The sequence below is a fragment of the Chiloscyllium punctatum genome, chromosome 32 (assembly GCF_047496795.1).
Source record: "Chiloscyllium punctatum isolate Juve2018m chromosome 32, sChiPun1.3, whole genome shotgun sequence".
NCBI lineage: Eukaryota > Metazoa > Chordata > Chondrichthyes > Orectolobiformes > Hemiscylliidae > Chiloscyllium > Chiloscyllium punctatum.
Window position 1 is genome coordinate 53,501,011 of NC_092770.1, and position 15,278 is coordinate 53,516,288.

The window sequence follows — 15,278 nt, forward strand, 5'->3', positions numbered from 1 at the left end:
GTCAGTGTAGATAATAACAATAAAGGTAAAAAGGAAAGAGGTGCTGCTGAGGGAATGTGAGCTGGGAGCAAAATTAGAAGGCTGAACCAAAAAGGTAATAAAGGGGGCTGGGATTACCTTGTTAGTAAGAAATGAAATTAAATAGATAGCAATAAGCAAATTAGGATCAGAAGGAATAGAATCCGTGTGGGTAGAATTGAGGAGCTGTCAAGGGAGAGAAACCCTAACTGGAGTTATGTATAGGCCTCCCAGTGATAATCAGGATGTCTCTAATAAAAACTGAAAGAATCTCAGATGCTGTAAATCAGAGATGAAAATAGAAATTGCTGGAAACGCTCAACAGGTTTGGCAACATCTAAGGAGAGAAATCAGAGCTTAACATTTCAAAAAATAAATCAGGAGATAGAAAAGGCACATAAGAAGGACACTATTAACAATAATCGTGGGGGATCTCTGACGTACAGGTGGTCCAGGAAAATAATTTGGTAGCAGATCCCAAGAAAAGGAATTTGGGGAATGTCTGTCAGATGGCTGTTTTTTGGAGCATCTTGTGGTACAGCGCATTAGGGAATAAGCAATTCAGGATTTGGTGTTGTGTAATTATTGGAGATTAAGACAAAGGAGCCCTTAGGAGGCAGTGACCATAATACAATAAAATTCAGCCTGCAATTTGAGAGGGAGAGGCTGGAATCAGATGCAACGGTATTACAATTGAGAAAAGGGAGGAGCTCGCCAGAGTTGAATGGAAGGGGAGCCTAACAGAGAAGATTGTGACAAAAATAGAAATTGTTGGGAAAGCTCAGTAGGTCTGGTATCATCTGTGGAAAGAAGTCAGAGTTAATGTTTCTGATACAGTGATCCGTCCTCAGAAATGGAGTGTTTCCAAGGAGGTGGTCACTGGATCCAAAACTTTAGCTCAGATTTCTCTCCACAGGTGCTGCCAAACCTGCTGAGCCTTTCCAGCAGTGTCTATTTTCATCTCTGATTTACAGCATCTGCAGTTCTTTCAGTTTTTATTAGGGAAGATTGTGGAGCAACAATGGCAGGAGTTTCTTGGGGTAATTCAGGAGGCACAGCAAAAAATTCAGCTCAAGGATGAAGAAGTGTACTAAAGTAGGACAAGGCAGCCCCATGGCTAACCAGAGAAATCAAGGATTGCATAAAAACAAAAGACAAAGTATACAGCGTTGTGAAGATTAATGGGAAACCAGAAGGTTAGGTACAAGGTACAAGATGAAATATGAATGTAAACTAGCTAGTAGTATTAAAAAATATTTCAAGAGATTTTTAGATATCTAAAAAGTAAGAGAGAGGCAAGAGTGGGCATTGGACTGCTGGAAAATAAGGCTGGAGAAGTAGTAATGGGGAATAATGAAATGGCACAGGAACTGAATAGGTGCTTTCCATTGGTTCAGACAGTGGAAGATACCACTAGCATACCAGAACATCAAGACAGTCAGGAGGCAGAAGTGAGTATAGTGCCCATTACTAAGGAGAAGGTGCTGGAATTGTTGAAAGGCCTGAAGGTGGATAAATCACCTAGACTCAGATGGACTACACCCAGAGTTCTGAAGGAGATGACTGAGGAGATTGTAGATGCATTAGTGGTGATCTTTCAGGTATCACTGGAGTCAGCGAGGACCCCAGAGGGCTAGAAAATAGCGAATGTAACACCCCTTTTTAAGAACAGAGGGATGCAGGAGATAAGAAACTTATAGGCTAGTTAGCCTGACCTTGGTCTTGGTAAGATTTTAGAGTCAATTACTAAGGAGGAAATTGAGGAGCACTTAGAGGTGCAGGGTAAAGGAGGGCTGGGTCAACACAGCTTCATCAAGGGTACCAATACTTGACAAATCTATTCAAATTATTTGAGGAGGTAATGAGCCAGTTAGGTAAAGGAGAGCCAGTGGATGTGACCTGTTTCCTTTTTATTCCCTCTCCATTTTATCTTGTGAAAGTCCCTACTGTCTTATATTTCTGGTTAGTTTACTCTCCTATTTTTTTTTACGATTTTAATTCAATTTTATTGGTGCCTTTTTCTGGTTTCTAAAACAATCCCAGTCCTCAGATGTATCCTTAGCCTCCTTTGGTACGCCAGGGATTAATGATTGTTGCTGAAATGTTTTCCAATGAAGGGTACTTCAGTTGAAATTTTGAATTGCTTCCTTAAATTTTGCCACTGATTATTTACCACCTTTTTTGACTATTTACCTAATTAACCTTAACTGGCTCTCCTGTCTTCTTTGTTTAACTGGCTATGTTTAAGTTTAATACTTTGTAATTGATGTGCGTTACTTCATACCATGGACAACATGATCATAATGATTAGTCTGGCTCTTGAAATGAATGATTTATAATATGGAAGGAGATATTTTTCTCTCTTAAGTACCAGAAGTCATGTTGTCATGACAACATCAACTAAATGGAACAACCTTAAAGGGGAATGCAGCAATGAAGAGGCCTATGGATTTAAATATTTTGAGATTAGATTCCCTACAGTGTGGAAACAGGCCCTTCGGCCCAACCAGTCCACACCGACCCTCTGAAGAGAAACCCACCCAGACCCATTTCCCTCTGACTAATGCACCTAACACTAGGAAATGTTGAGAACAAAGCAACCCCATTTTATTTTATTAATAGAGAATTTGATTATAAAAGCAAGGAACCTTCATAAAGCACTGCTTAGGCCTTAGCCATGTAGTGTGTTAAATTCTGGGAACCACACATTAACATGTTAGGAAAAACTCAACATCTCATAAAGATAATCAAAAAGACTTCTTTCCAGGGATGAGAGACTGTAATTAGTTGGATCAATTTGTAAAGCTGAGGCAGTTTCAGAGAAGTTTAAGAGATTTGATAGAGGTGCTCAAAAACATGAATGATTTTTGTGAATAAAACAGGTATTTCAGGAGCAACATGAGGTCATAAATTGTTGTTTTTGCTGATAACCTAGAGAGGTGACATGAAGGAACTTCTTTTAACACAGCAACTTGTTGTGTTCTAGATTGCACTGCCTAGAGGAGAGACAGGACCAGATTTGGTGAGAACTTCCAAAGGAGAATTGAATAAATACTTGAATGACAGAAAACATTGTTGGTCAATAGGAAAAGAGATCTGGTTGTGCAAGGAGTAGCAGCTCAGAGTCTGAGTCAGAAGGACTTGATGGTCAAGGAAGGTGTGTTCATAATGTGACCAAATAGATCGAGGATCAACTAGTACACACATCCATCATATTCCAGTGGAGGGCAGTAAGAATGAGAGAGATTCCTGATCAGCCATCTGATGGAAAGGAATTGGAGCTTCTTTCATCACTATCCATAGCTGCAGGTTACAACGGGCAAGTAAAAGCATTACTTACCACAGCTTTGGGGATCCAGTTGGTTCAGTTGGCTAGACAGGATCAGGTTGATACCAACAGCAACCAGCAGTTCAATTTCTGTCCCAGCCAGAGTGGATTTGGGACCTGCTTCCTTCCCCTGCCTGTGGTGGAGATCATAGCACTATATGTTGGTACTGCATTTGGGCAGAGAAGATTGAGAAAGAGCAGGGAAGTGAAATGAATTGAATAACCCAACCAAAGAGTCAGCACTGACACAATGGATTAATTGACCACCTCTGCTATCTAATTCTCTGATTTTATGATGACCCTGCCCATGAGGAATATTGAACAAGTAAGCATTATTCATAACGATCAAAATAAGGCATAAAATCATTAAAGGATTGCTCGATAGAACATTTCATTGTTCAAATAATTTCAATATATTGCAAAATGCAAGTACCCTGTCCCTTAATTTATTGAATAAAAATTTAAAGTCATAGATCATATGTTGTTTGGTTGTTCATTAAATTCTCTACCATTCACATGGTATTTATGAGTTTTGTAAAGTAGATTATTAGGCTATCCCATAGTCGATTTGTTTCATACCTTAATTGTGAAATGTTGTCTTCTATCCTTGATTCCCTCACACATTTAAATTTGTGTGGTCAGGCAAGGAATTGGTGGCAATAGGAGGTGGGATTTAAGAGTTTTCTAGTGAATCCAGACACTTTTCTTTAATTTTCATTAACAGATCACATATTACATTGTTTAATTGGATCAGAGTAAGTTTGTTACCTTGGAGCAATTTCGGGGCTCATTTCTGAATGTTTTCAAGCTTCCTTATTTGCCATTTGATAAGGCCAGCGTTCAAAACTGGTACTGTATATTCAACACAGGATCTGACAAAATTATTCAACATAGTGAATAGATCAATTTAAAATATGTTGTGATGCTTATAAGATGCAGCTCTGAAGTCTCCATTTCATATCACTTCAAATACATTTATTCTAATTTAATGAACTGTTGTTTCTGTAATCTTTAGCATTGTCTAAGGTTATGAGATGGGAATTAGGAGGGTTGCACTTGGAAAAACAGTTCCATAGCTTTGTGCCTCTTAAGGATTCAGTTCTTGTGATTCACTGTAGCCTACTCATTCAACAAAGTGATTGCTCCTTGCCCTGTGAGATGTACATTTTGATACTCGCATTCTAAGATGATCAGATTATTCACATATTTATAGCGATGAATAACCAAGATAATATTAATACAGGCATTGGTTATGATGGCTAAAAACATAATAAGGCCTAATTTCATTCCTAGCATCTAGTATTATCAACTGGAAGTACTCTCTGCAGATCAAGCAGAATTTTGATTTGTCACGCAAGTCTAAGATTTGCTGGACATATGACAAGCTCACTCTGAATTGAAGGTGATTTAACTTCAGTATTTGAGGTGCCAGGCAAGCTGATTTGCAAATTGAAGCAATCTATTTGATCCATGAGTTTTGATTGTGTTCTAGAAGAAAGCGGTCACATGAGCACATTCATTAATCAGATTTGACACATTCATTGAGGGCTGCCTGAAATACTATTGACGTTCCAGAACAGGGCATTGCACGTTATTTAATTAAAATGGAACTATGATACTTTATTGTTCAAAGCAAAACAAATATTATGCATTTTAAATTCTCATTGGTCTAATTTAAAATAATATTGCAAATACTTTTCAATGGGAAATGAAATTGAGTCCACAACAATGAATGTTTTTTCCAAGGCTTTTTATTATGAAATGGATTATATTTTCTTTAAAGAAATTCAGTCCCCAAGTATTACTGGCTCAGTGTAACATCAAAGCTCTGAAAGTTATTTGTAATTATTTTATAGTGCTTGTACAGTTCTTTCTTTTTCATGATTTGGAGGAGCTGGTGATTGAAGTTGGCCGGATAACCCAAAAGCTATTCTACTACGAAATAATGAGTGTCATTTAAAAAAAGCTAAGAAGTCACACAACACCAGGTTATAGTCCAACAGGTTTATTTGGAGGCACTCACAACCACCTGATTAAGGAGCAGCGCTCCGAAAGCTAGTGCCTCCAAATAAACCTGCTGGACTATAACCTGCTGTTGTATGATTTTTAACTTGTTTTTAATGGCATTCATTATTTCTTAGTAGAATTGTTTTTGGGTTCTCCGTCCAACTTCAATTGCTATAGATAGCACAATGAAGAAGCAAACATGAAGGTGGATTAAAACGTTCCTTCAACCTCTTAAAGAGCTTTGAGATACTGAGACTTTGGCTGAAACAGAAGGTGCAGATTTAATGTAAAAGTTTTGAAGCTGTGAAGGGTGTTGATGGAGCGAATGTCAGCAAATCACATCCTGTTTCAGGAAAATTCATTTTAACAATTAGGGTGAGAAAATGTTAGGAGAAATGAAATATTTTATTGCAAGAGTTATTTGATCTTTGGTTCTTTTAAGGCAAAAGTGAGTAAACTTTTGTTCTCTTCCAATGATTGTATATTCAGAGCACAGATACTAATTTTGGATTGTTCAAGCTGAGTTGATGTTGCGGACACAATATTCTATGTGGGCACTTTGAAAATGTTTGTGGTTCCATCCCAATACTTTACAGAGGTAGCAGTATTTTTTATTTGGTTTTGAAAATGTGTGCATGAATGTGCTGGGTAGAAAGGAGTTCTATTCTCCAATTCTTTTTTTCTCTCAACCATCAATTTTATTATAATTAATGCGAATTAACACCACCCCTTCTAGATTACATTTGAGTTTAAAGAAGTCAAAGCTTAGAGTCAGTCCTTACTGGTTATATACTCCTCTCCATTGGCCAGAATTATTTGGAATGCATTGATATGCTGTATAGACCTCCTGTGTCTCTGCTTGCTGTCCTGCTTTGAAATTACAGTTCAGATTTTCCAGTCTCTTTCTAGCCTATTTGGTTTTTCACTATGAAGCCTTCCTGTAGTGTTAGACTTCTTATGGACAACTAAGTAATGGGACCCCACTTGGTTGAAAAGGGCTGTTGCTGTATGTTGTCTAGTGTGACACAATGTGTGGAATTTTTCCCTCACTGCTATGGCAACAGGTGTGGTGAGACAAGTGAATAAATAAGGAAAGAATGAAGAGAATCAGATTCTCAACATCCAGAAAAGCTTGGACAATTGTCCCAAGCCTTTAAGAATGACTTCAGCACCTCTCTTTTGAGTGGCAGCTACCTTATCTCCTTACATTTGCACATTATAATCCCACCCCAACAACTTGCATTATTTGCATCACACTTCCACTTCTCTACTTTAAGAAACTAGTGGCACAAAAATCTGACAGGTAAAGCAGAGAGGGTACCTGACAGCCGCAGCTTGCTGAATGCCTATGCAAGGCATCATCAAACTGTTTCTACTGCATTACACCCCCACAATTTTCACAACTGTCATTCTCCTTTGTGCATGATTTGGAGATGCCGGTGTTGGACTGGGGTGTACAAAGTTAAAAATCACACAACACCAGGTTATAGTCCAACAGGTTTAACTGGAAGCACACTAGCTTTCGGAGCGACGCTCCGAAACTCACCTGATGAAGGATCGTCGCTCCGAAAGCTAGTGTGCTTCCAATTAAACCTGTTGGACTATAACCTGGTGTTTTGTCCTTTGTGCATGGTAGACGAGCAGGAGGCTGGAAGAACATAGCAAGCCAGCAGCATTAGGATGTGGAGAAATCAATGTTTCGTGTGTAACGGCCTCCTTAATGCATGCAACTTGACATTGGACAACCCCTAGACTCACCACCTCATCATACCTGCTCTCAAAGCAACTTAGCCACCACTTCAGGCTTTCAGCATCTAATTTGAAGCTGATGGACTTGTATACTTCTGCCAGGTTTCTTTGTGTTAAGGGGCAATCACATATCACCTGCAATTATAAGATGGTTTAGTAATCCTCCTCATTATACTCCAACACTTTGATAAATTGTTATGATCCCTCTACCTTAATTAGTTTGTATAGTTTTGGATTACTTATTTCTTTGGTTAGATGCTCAGTATGTGACTCTTACACCTATCATGTCATTGCAGTCGTTTGGTTTGTCTGCAGCGCCACCTTATTTTTAACTTTTTGTAATTATCTCTCTCTGCCACATTTAGTCAGATTATAGGTCACCCCTTCACTTGTTATTCAGCTGTTGACACTTTACTCACACTGTCTGACACTTTTGATCACCTGCAGAGACTTATTATTCAACTCTCCACTCAAGGCTTTTGATCTCTCTGCCTATAAATTCTGTCTGTATTTCTCTCTTACTTCACCTGACAATTGGCTTTTCAAATAAACCTGCTGTACTTTAATCTGGTTTTGTGTGAATTCTGACTTTGTTCTGACACAGTTTTATCTGCAAGTAACTGGTCTCCAACCATATCTCATCTTCATAAGATTAACCTTTCTTCTATTTAGAACTTTCATTCCTCACCCATCCTTTACCCTATTCTAATACCTATCCTAAATCCATTCAAGTTAGGGTCACTATCTCCAAATGTTCCTCAACTGATACACCTTCCTCCTGAGCAAGCTCACTTCCAAATTCAGTCCAGAACTGCACCTTTCCTTGTTGGTCTTTTTTTGTACTGCCTAAAAAGATGTTTTCCTAAATCAAATTCACAAATTTTTCTCCCACAAAAACTATCTCAGTTAATATTCAAGTGGTTTAAATCCCATACCTTTACTGCCTTATATTTTGCATTTCTCCAAAATTTGAATATATATTTGATTTTTGATCCCTGCCAGACTGTTTGAGGACCTCTAGTACACACTGAACTACATGTTTACTCCTTCAGACAGAGATATCTGAATCTGTAGACAAAGATAAAATTATAGTGATTGTTCACATTTATTTCTACAACACCAATCCTTCTTATTCAATACAATGTGCTTTACCTTTGAATTGGAGGGTGTCGCTTTGCCCATAAGTTGAGACTAGAATCAGGCTTTCAAAAATGACAAGCATGCAGCAAAGTTCTGAGAAGATTGTGAGAAGGAGATGATGAACACAAGAACATGGGGCAGCACGGTGGCTAGGGGCAGCACGGTTGCTCAGTGGTTAGCAGTGCTGCCTCACAGCACTGAGAACCCAAGTTCCATTCTAGCCTCGGGTGACTATCAGCATGGAGTGTGCACATTCTCCTCATGTTTGTGTGGTTTTGCTGTGGTTTCATCCCACAGTCCAAAGATGTGCAGGTTAGGTGGACTGGTCATGCTAAAGTTTCCATAGTTTCCAGGGATGTGCAGGCTAGGTGGATTAGCCATGGGAAATGTGAGGGGATGTGGTAGGGTAGGGGGAATAGATCTGAGTGGGATGGTCTTTGGAGAGTCAGTGTGGACTCAGCCAAATGACCTGCTTCCATCCTTTAGGGATTCGATGAACACTCAAGCAAGTACAAGGAATGGTCCACTTGGCCCTTCCAGCCTGCTTCACCATTCAATAAGATCATTGGTGATTTGCTTTCAACCTTCACTCTACATTCTACATAACTCTAGTAATCTCTCATTCCCTTGGTAATCAAGAATCTGTTCAACTCTGCTGGAAATACATTTCAAGATTTTACATCCACTGCCATTTGAGGAAGAGATTTCCAGAAACACTCAACCCCCTGAGAGGGAAAAAAAAAGTTCCTCATCTCTCTTAAATGGGACTGCAGGAAGATTCTGCAGGTGAGGGTGGAGAAGATTCAATTTGAAGCCAAGTTGCAGGACAGCATGATTTGGCCTTTCTGTTTTAATATTATGTGAATATAGATAATATTTATTATGAATGGTTGTAATTCACCTTAATACAAATGTGAACCTTTGGGAACCATTCTAAACCAAATTGAGCTAATACAGTACTAACTTCTGCCTTTAGAGGAATCTTTTGAAAGACATGGAAATCTGATCCAGATGGTAAAGATATTTTCACTGTTGCAGTTGTGGGTCTAACTATTATACAAGTAGAAATAGAGCAGTGTGAAGTAAGTAATTTGTTCAAATTAATATCCAAATAATCTGTCTCTCATTGCAGTATTCCATTTTAATCCATCATTTTTGTGATTCTCTTTTTTTTAATCCTTTTAAACATAATGGATGACTCACGTCCCATTTTAAAATCGCCACATAAATAGCTTTGTATATTATTATGTGTTTGTATTGAAATAAAACGCAAAGTAAAATTATTGTAATTATCCCCTGGGTTGTGGGCGTTGATCAGCTTAACATGATTACTTGTTCTTCTCTATAAAGTGTGTGTTTTACAGGCTGGCAATTTGACATTTATGTTACAGTACAAAAACAAAACATTTAAACAGCCAGGTGGTAGAGTAATGATATAACTCAGTTGAGCTGTCATAGAAATATAGATTGTTGGGTGGGAATTCGATTGTATTTTGTTTGCTTTGTTTCCGTATTTTCGTGTTGTAACTGGAAATCCACAATTAGTGACAGGAAGATCTGTTTGTTGCTATGACATTAACTATTGTAACCCAATCTATTAGGATGACGGATTTGTCTTGGTTCTTTTTTACATAATATGCAAGATGGTTGAACAACATACACTTGATACTTTAATTCATTTTCTCTCCTTCATCATGAATGCAGTATTACAAAAATAAGGTTAAGATTTATATTTAGTTAAGTTAGAAGGCAATTGCTCCACTTTGGTCAATCTCACTCCAACCTGTTCTAATTTCCAATCTACACAATGGACGGCAAGCACCTTCTCTGTGTTTTTCCCTGAAATGGAGACCAGCTACAACTGAGTGTTATTGCATGTTTGCACTTCGCTGCTCTGTATGCAAAATGTTGCTACCGGGATTGTCAACGAGAGGAGGCTGGTACAATTGCAACATTTAAAAGGCATCTGGATGGGTATATGAATAGGAAGGGTTTGGAGGGATATGGGCCGGGTGCTGGCAGCTGGGACTAGATTGGGTTGGGATATCTGGTCAGCGTGGACGAGTTGGACTGAAGGATCTGGTTCTGTGCTGTACACCTCTATGACTCCAGTAGAGACAATTGAGTATATGAGTTGGGAGGTCATGTTGCAGCTGTACAGGAGATTGGTTAGGCCACTTTTGGAATATTGTGTGCAATTCTGGGCTCCATCCAAGGGAGGGTGTTGTGAAACTTGTATATCTTTTCTGAACCCGTTCAAGGATGTTGCCAGGGTTAGAGGGTTTGAGCTGTAGGGAGAGAATGAACAGGCTGAGGGTGTTTTCTTGGAGTGTTGGAGGCTGAGGGGTGACCTTATTAGGGTTTATAAAATCATAAGGGGCATGGAGAGTGTAAATAGACAAGGTCTTTTCCCTGAGTTGGGGGAGTCCAGAACTAGAGGACATAGGTTTAGGGTGAGAGGGGAAAGATTTAAAAGGGATCAAAGGGGCAACTTTTTCATGCAGAAGGTGGTGCATATGTGGAATGAGCTGCCAGAGGAAGTGGTGGAGGCTAGTACAATTACAACATTTAAAAGGCATCTGGATGGGTATTTGAATAGGAAGGGTTTTGAGGGATATGAGCCAAGTGCTGGCAAATGGGAGTAGATTAATTTAGGATAGCTGGTCAGCATGGACGAGTTCGACCAAGGGTCTGTTTCCATGCTGTACATTTCTCTGACTCTTTTACATTCTTGCCACTAGAAGCGTATCTACAAGCAAACCCTTAAATTCTAGGAACTTGCATACTGTCTGCACTTAGTGACAGCGTACAACCTGCCCATGGGTAATAGCACAGGCACCCACTCTATGCTAATCTCTTGCTACAAGTAAAAGAAAATCTCTATAACAAACCATGTAACTTTAGCTTAAAATTCTTAAATCACAACTCTTCTCCAATTGTAATTATTGCATATTTTCTCGGGCCAAAATAATAGGAGTCAGGATTCTTGTTGAATTGTTTCAGAAAGTTCTTATAGCTGTCATGGAAGTGTGTACCATGGGCAATTTCTGCTCAACGGGTTTTTCCTGAATGAAATTAAGTGATTAAAGTAAATGAATTAAAGGAATGAGGTTTTATTGCTGAGATATGTTTACTCCAGTTACCTTCTAAAACAAGGGAACCAGAGTATATATCTTTCTAGCAAGATTCTTTGACTAAACCTCAATCTTCACAGCTAAACAGGTTTTTAAAAAAAAGTTCAATTCTACCCTGTCGGTAGAAAAATAAACATGAACTGCTACTAGCCTATAATTTGTTTGATTGCTGAACAGGTTTGATCTGTCTTGTTTTCTGAACACAGCCTAAGTTGGCATATCAAATAGTTTGTTGTTCTTAAACAGTTTGCTCACACATATGTGAGACGACACAAGTACCTGTATTGATCATTTCCCAGCAGGAACTGTCTGTAAATACAAGTAACTAATCATTTGTTTGGATGCTACCTCTGCATAGAATTTGATTTACCTATAGGTTTTCATGCCAGGTCAAGGATAAACTTTTTAAAAAAGCGACAATTAAATCTTCTATTTGAAATAGATTGCTACTATGGCCTTGATGAATGTCTGGAATTTGATTCTGTTCCAAGCACACTGCAATACAGAGGAACCTTGATTATCCAAATACCTATTACCCAAATATCAGATTATCCAAAGGAAATCTCAAGGTCCTGATAGAAACATTACATCAAAGACGTGTTTCCAACACTGATTGTGTCTTTTGTTTACAGTGATTAAACAGGCACCGTCTCCAAATGACTGACCTCCTGCCCTCTGTCTCTCTCCCCACACTTTCACTGGAGTTCTACACAGGGGTGTACCCTAAATCCCAACCCCCCTTTCGCCAGGTAATCTCTCCAATATTGTCCTGTATAGGGCAAATGTGGAACCTGTCAAAAAGTTGCAGTAAAAAGGTGTGTGTGTGTTTGCTATTTGGAGACTTACCCCTGGCAACAGTCTTGTTGTTGGTGTTTAGAGAGGGGGCGGGGACGGACTGGGGGGCCACGGGGTGGGGGGTGAATTTGGACAGGCTTGTGGATGGCCAGGGGGACGGTATTAGACATGGGTGTTGGATGGGGTTTGGGGCGGTGTTGGATGGGGTGGGGGCGGTATTGGACAGGGGTGGGCCGGGGTGGGGGGCAGTGTTGGATGGAGTCAGGCTGGGTTTCGCGCACTGTGTGCTGCTGCCTCGTCTCCTGAATGGGGAGCAGACTTTAAAAACCCCAAGACCCCAGAGGAAAGGATTTAATCGACTAACCGAATAGTCGATCATCTGAACAAAGTAGTGCCCGCCCATCTCGTTTGGATAATCGAGGTTCCTCTGAGTATATTCAAGGCAATGCAGCCAGGAACTTGTGAAATAAAATTGGAAATGCCAAACTTGTTAAAAGTTTACGTTTGACCTGTTGACTCCTCTCTCTTATTCCAACGCAGAGTGAGCTGTTGTGCATTACCTGCATTTTCTGTTTATTTTAGATTTGCAGCATTTGACATTTTCCTCTTGACAATCCTTATTGTTGTGCTGTTTTACAAATCTGTCACTTTCTGTCAGTATTCCTTAACCTTTCATGACTGGTAATCTGAGGAAAAGATCACAAAATCAGGTTTCAGTGTGGTTGCCATCTTATATAGTATGGGAAATGGTTTACATGGTGATGCCATGGATATGAAGTACTCTACATCCAAGTACACTATGACTAATTACTAAAAGGACTCTATTTGGGTTATAAATATCTATCAGTCTGTTTTAAAATAAACAGTTGATCTAGCATCAATTGATGTTTATGGAAAAGAAATCCAAACATAAACTACTCTTGATATGTTTTATGCTGATCTTGAATCTTAGGGCCTAAGTGATGGAAACTATATAGCAATCCATTTTTTAATTTGTCTTTTGAAGTGCCAGAATTTGAACAGCAGAAAAGCTAGTCTTGGCTCTCATATTCAAGATATTGAAAGTAGTTATTTATGGTGTGCACTCCTTGTACTGGACTTAATAACAACTTACATATAAATAGGTACCCAACCATGAGACATTAGTTTTGTATTTCAGATAACTATAAATCTCTCCACACACCACCCACCCTACAATTTAGAAAGAAACAGTAAACTATTTCAGTTGGGTCATGGGCAATCCAATTTGGTTAACCAACTAATTTTTGTTCCAGAATGATCTAACAATTTATTGTGACAGTTCTAGCTTTGTATACTGCACCTGAACAGCATTTCACTGAGCATCTGATAGTAATCTCACTCAGACTGGATTAGTGGTGCTGGAAGAGCACAGCAGTTCAGGCAGCATCCAACGAGCAGCGAAATCGACGTTTCGGGCAAAAGCCTTGCCCGAAACGTTGATTTCGCTGCTTGTTGGATGCTGCCTGAACTGCTGTGCTCTTCCAGCACCACTAATCCAGTATTTGCTTTCCAGCATCTGCAGTCATTGTTTTTACCTCAGTAATCTCACTCAGTTGTGTAAAGGCATGTTACAATTTTTTTTCCAACATTCATTGCCAAATGGTGTTGTGCATCTTTATGCCACCTCCAACCAAGGTCAGTGTACTGACATACCCATGTGTTTCATCTATGTCCCCAGAAAAAAAAACCGAGCAAATCCGACCTAATAACTAGCCTTAAGATGTGACTAATGCATTGTTCCTGTTTCAGAATAGATTCTAGTGTTTCTCTATCTGTCTTCCTTTCAAGCTCTGGCAGAGTCTGGCCCTATAAACATAACCATGCTAACGGGTGCTGCTAGACTGAATCTGGATTTGCCAGGTTTGAGATATGTAAAACTAAAGACACACTCTGTCCCAACCAGCGCTGTGTGTGTCTTTCCTTACACCGAATGGACCATGGTGGTTCAGGAATGTGGCTCATCACCACTATCTCGACGGCAATTAGGGATGGACAGTAAATGCTGACCTTGCCAGTGATTTCCATATCTTGTGAATGATTTTAAAAATATTGTTTAACTCTTTCGTCTTACCATTGATCTAAAATTTCCACTGCTGGTGTAGTTATATGCAGTGGTAGTCGGCCTCATTCACACTCCAGACTTAGCCAGCTTTTCCTCACAGATTGAGGAAACACGTACAGTGTTATAATGCAACACTTGGCATCAAAGACACCAATCATCTATGAGCAGAGGTCATTTTAATCTAGCCCACCCACCTAGCAGTTTATCAATAGAAAGTAATGTCTAGTGGGTTGTAAAGAAGTGTCTAAACCAATTTTCACTTCTTCTGAGTTTGATGACCTTAATTTCAAGATTACTTAAAGGAAACAATGTTTGGGGTGCTTGTTCTGATTCTAAGTCATGGATAAGTATCTGAGACCTGAAGTAATTAGATTGTGCCCACACCTCCTCCCTCACCTCTATCCAAGGCCCTAAAGGAGCCTTCCACATCCATCAAAGTTTCACCTGCACATCCACCAATATCATTTATTGTATCCGTTGCTCCCGATGCGGTCTCCTCTACATTGGGGAGACTGGGCGCCTCCTAGCAGAGCGCTTTAGGGAACATCTCCGAGACACCCGCACCAATCAACCAAACCGCCCCGTGGCCCAACATTTCAACTCCCCCTCCCACTCTGCCGAGGACATGGAGGTCCTGGGCCTCCTTCACCGCCGCTCCCTCACCACCAGACGCCTGGAGGAAGAACGCCTCATCTTCCGCCTCGGAACACTTCAACCCCAGGGCATCAATGTGGACTTCAACAGCTTCCTCATTTCCCCTTCCCCCACCTCATCCTAGTTTCAAACTTCCAGCTCAGTTACTGCCTCCTTGACTTGTCGAACCTGCCTATCTTCTTTTCCACCTATCCACTCCACCCTCTCCTCTTTGACCTATCACCTTCATCTCCTCCCCCACTCACCCATTGTACTCTATGCTACTCTCTCCCCACCCCCACCCTCCTCTAGCTTATCTCTCCATGCTTCAGGCTCACTGCCTTTATTCCTGATGAAGGGCTTTTGCCCGAACGTTGATTTCGCTGCTCGT

The 15,278-nt window shown here is 39.9% G+C and overlaps 1 protein-coding gene across 3 annotated transcripts in view; it reads left to right on the forward strand.

The window, feature by feature from the left end:
* LOC140458182 (receptor-type tyrosine-protein phosphatase zeta-like) overlaps window positions 1–15,278 on the forward strand; it is a 254,311-nt gene that overhangs the window by 116,725 nt on the left and 122,308 nt on the right. The window lies entirely within an intron of this gene.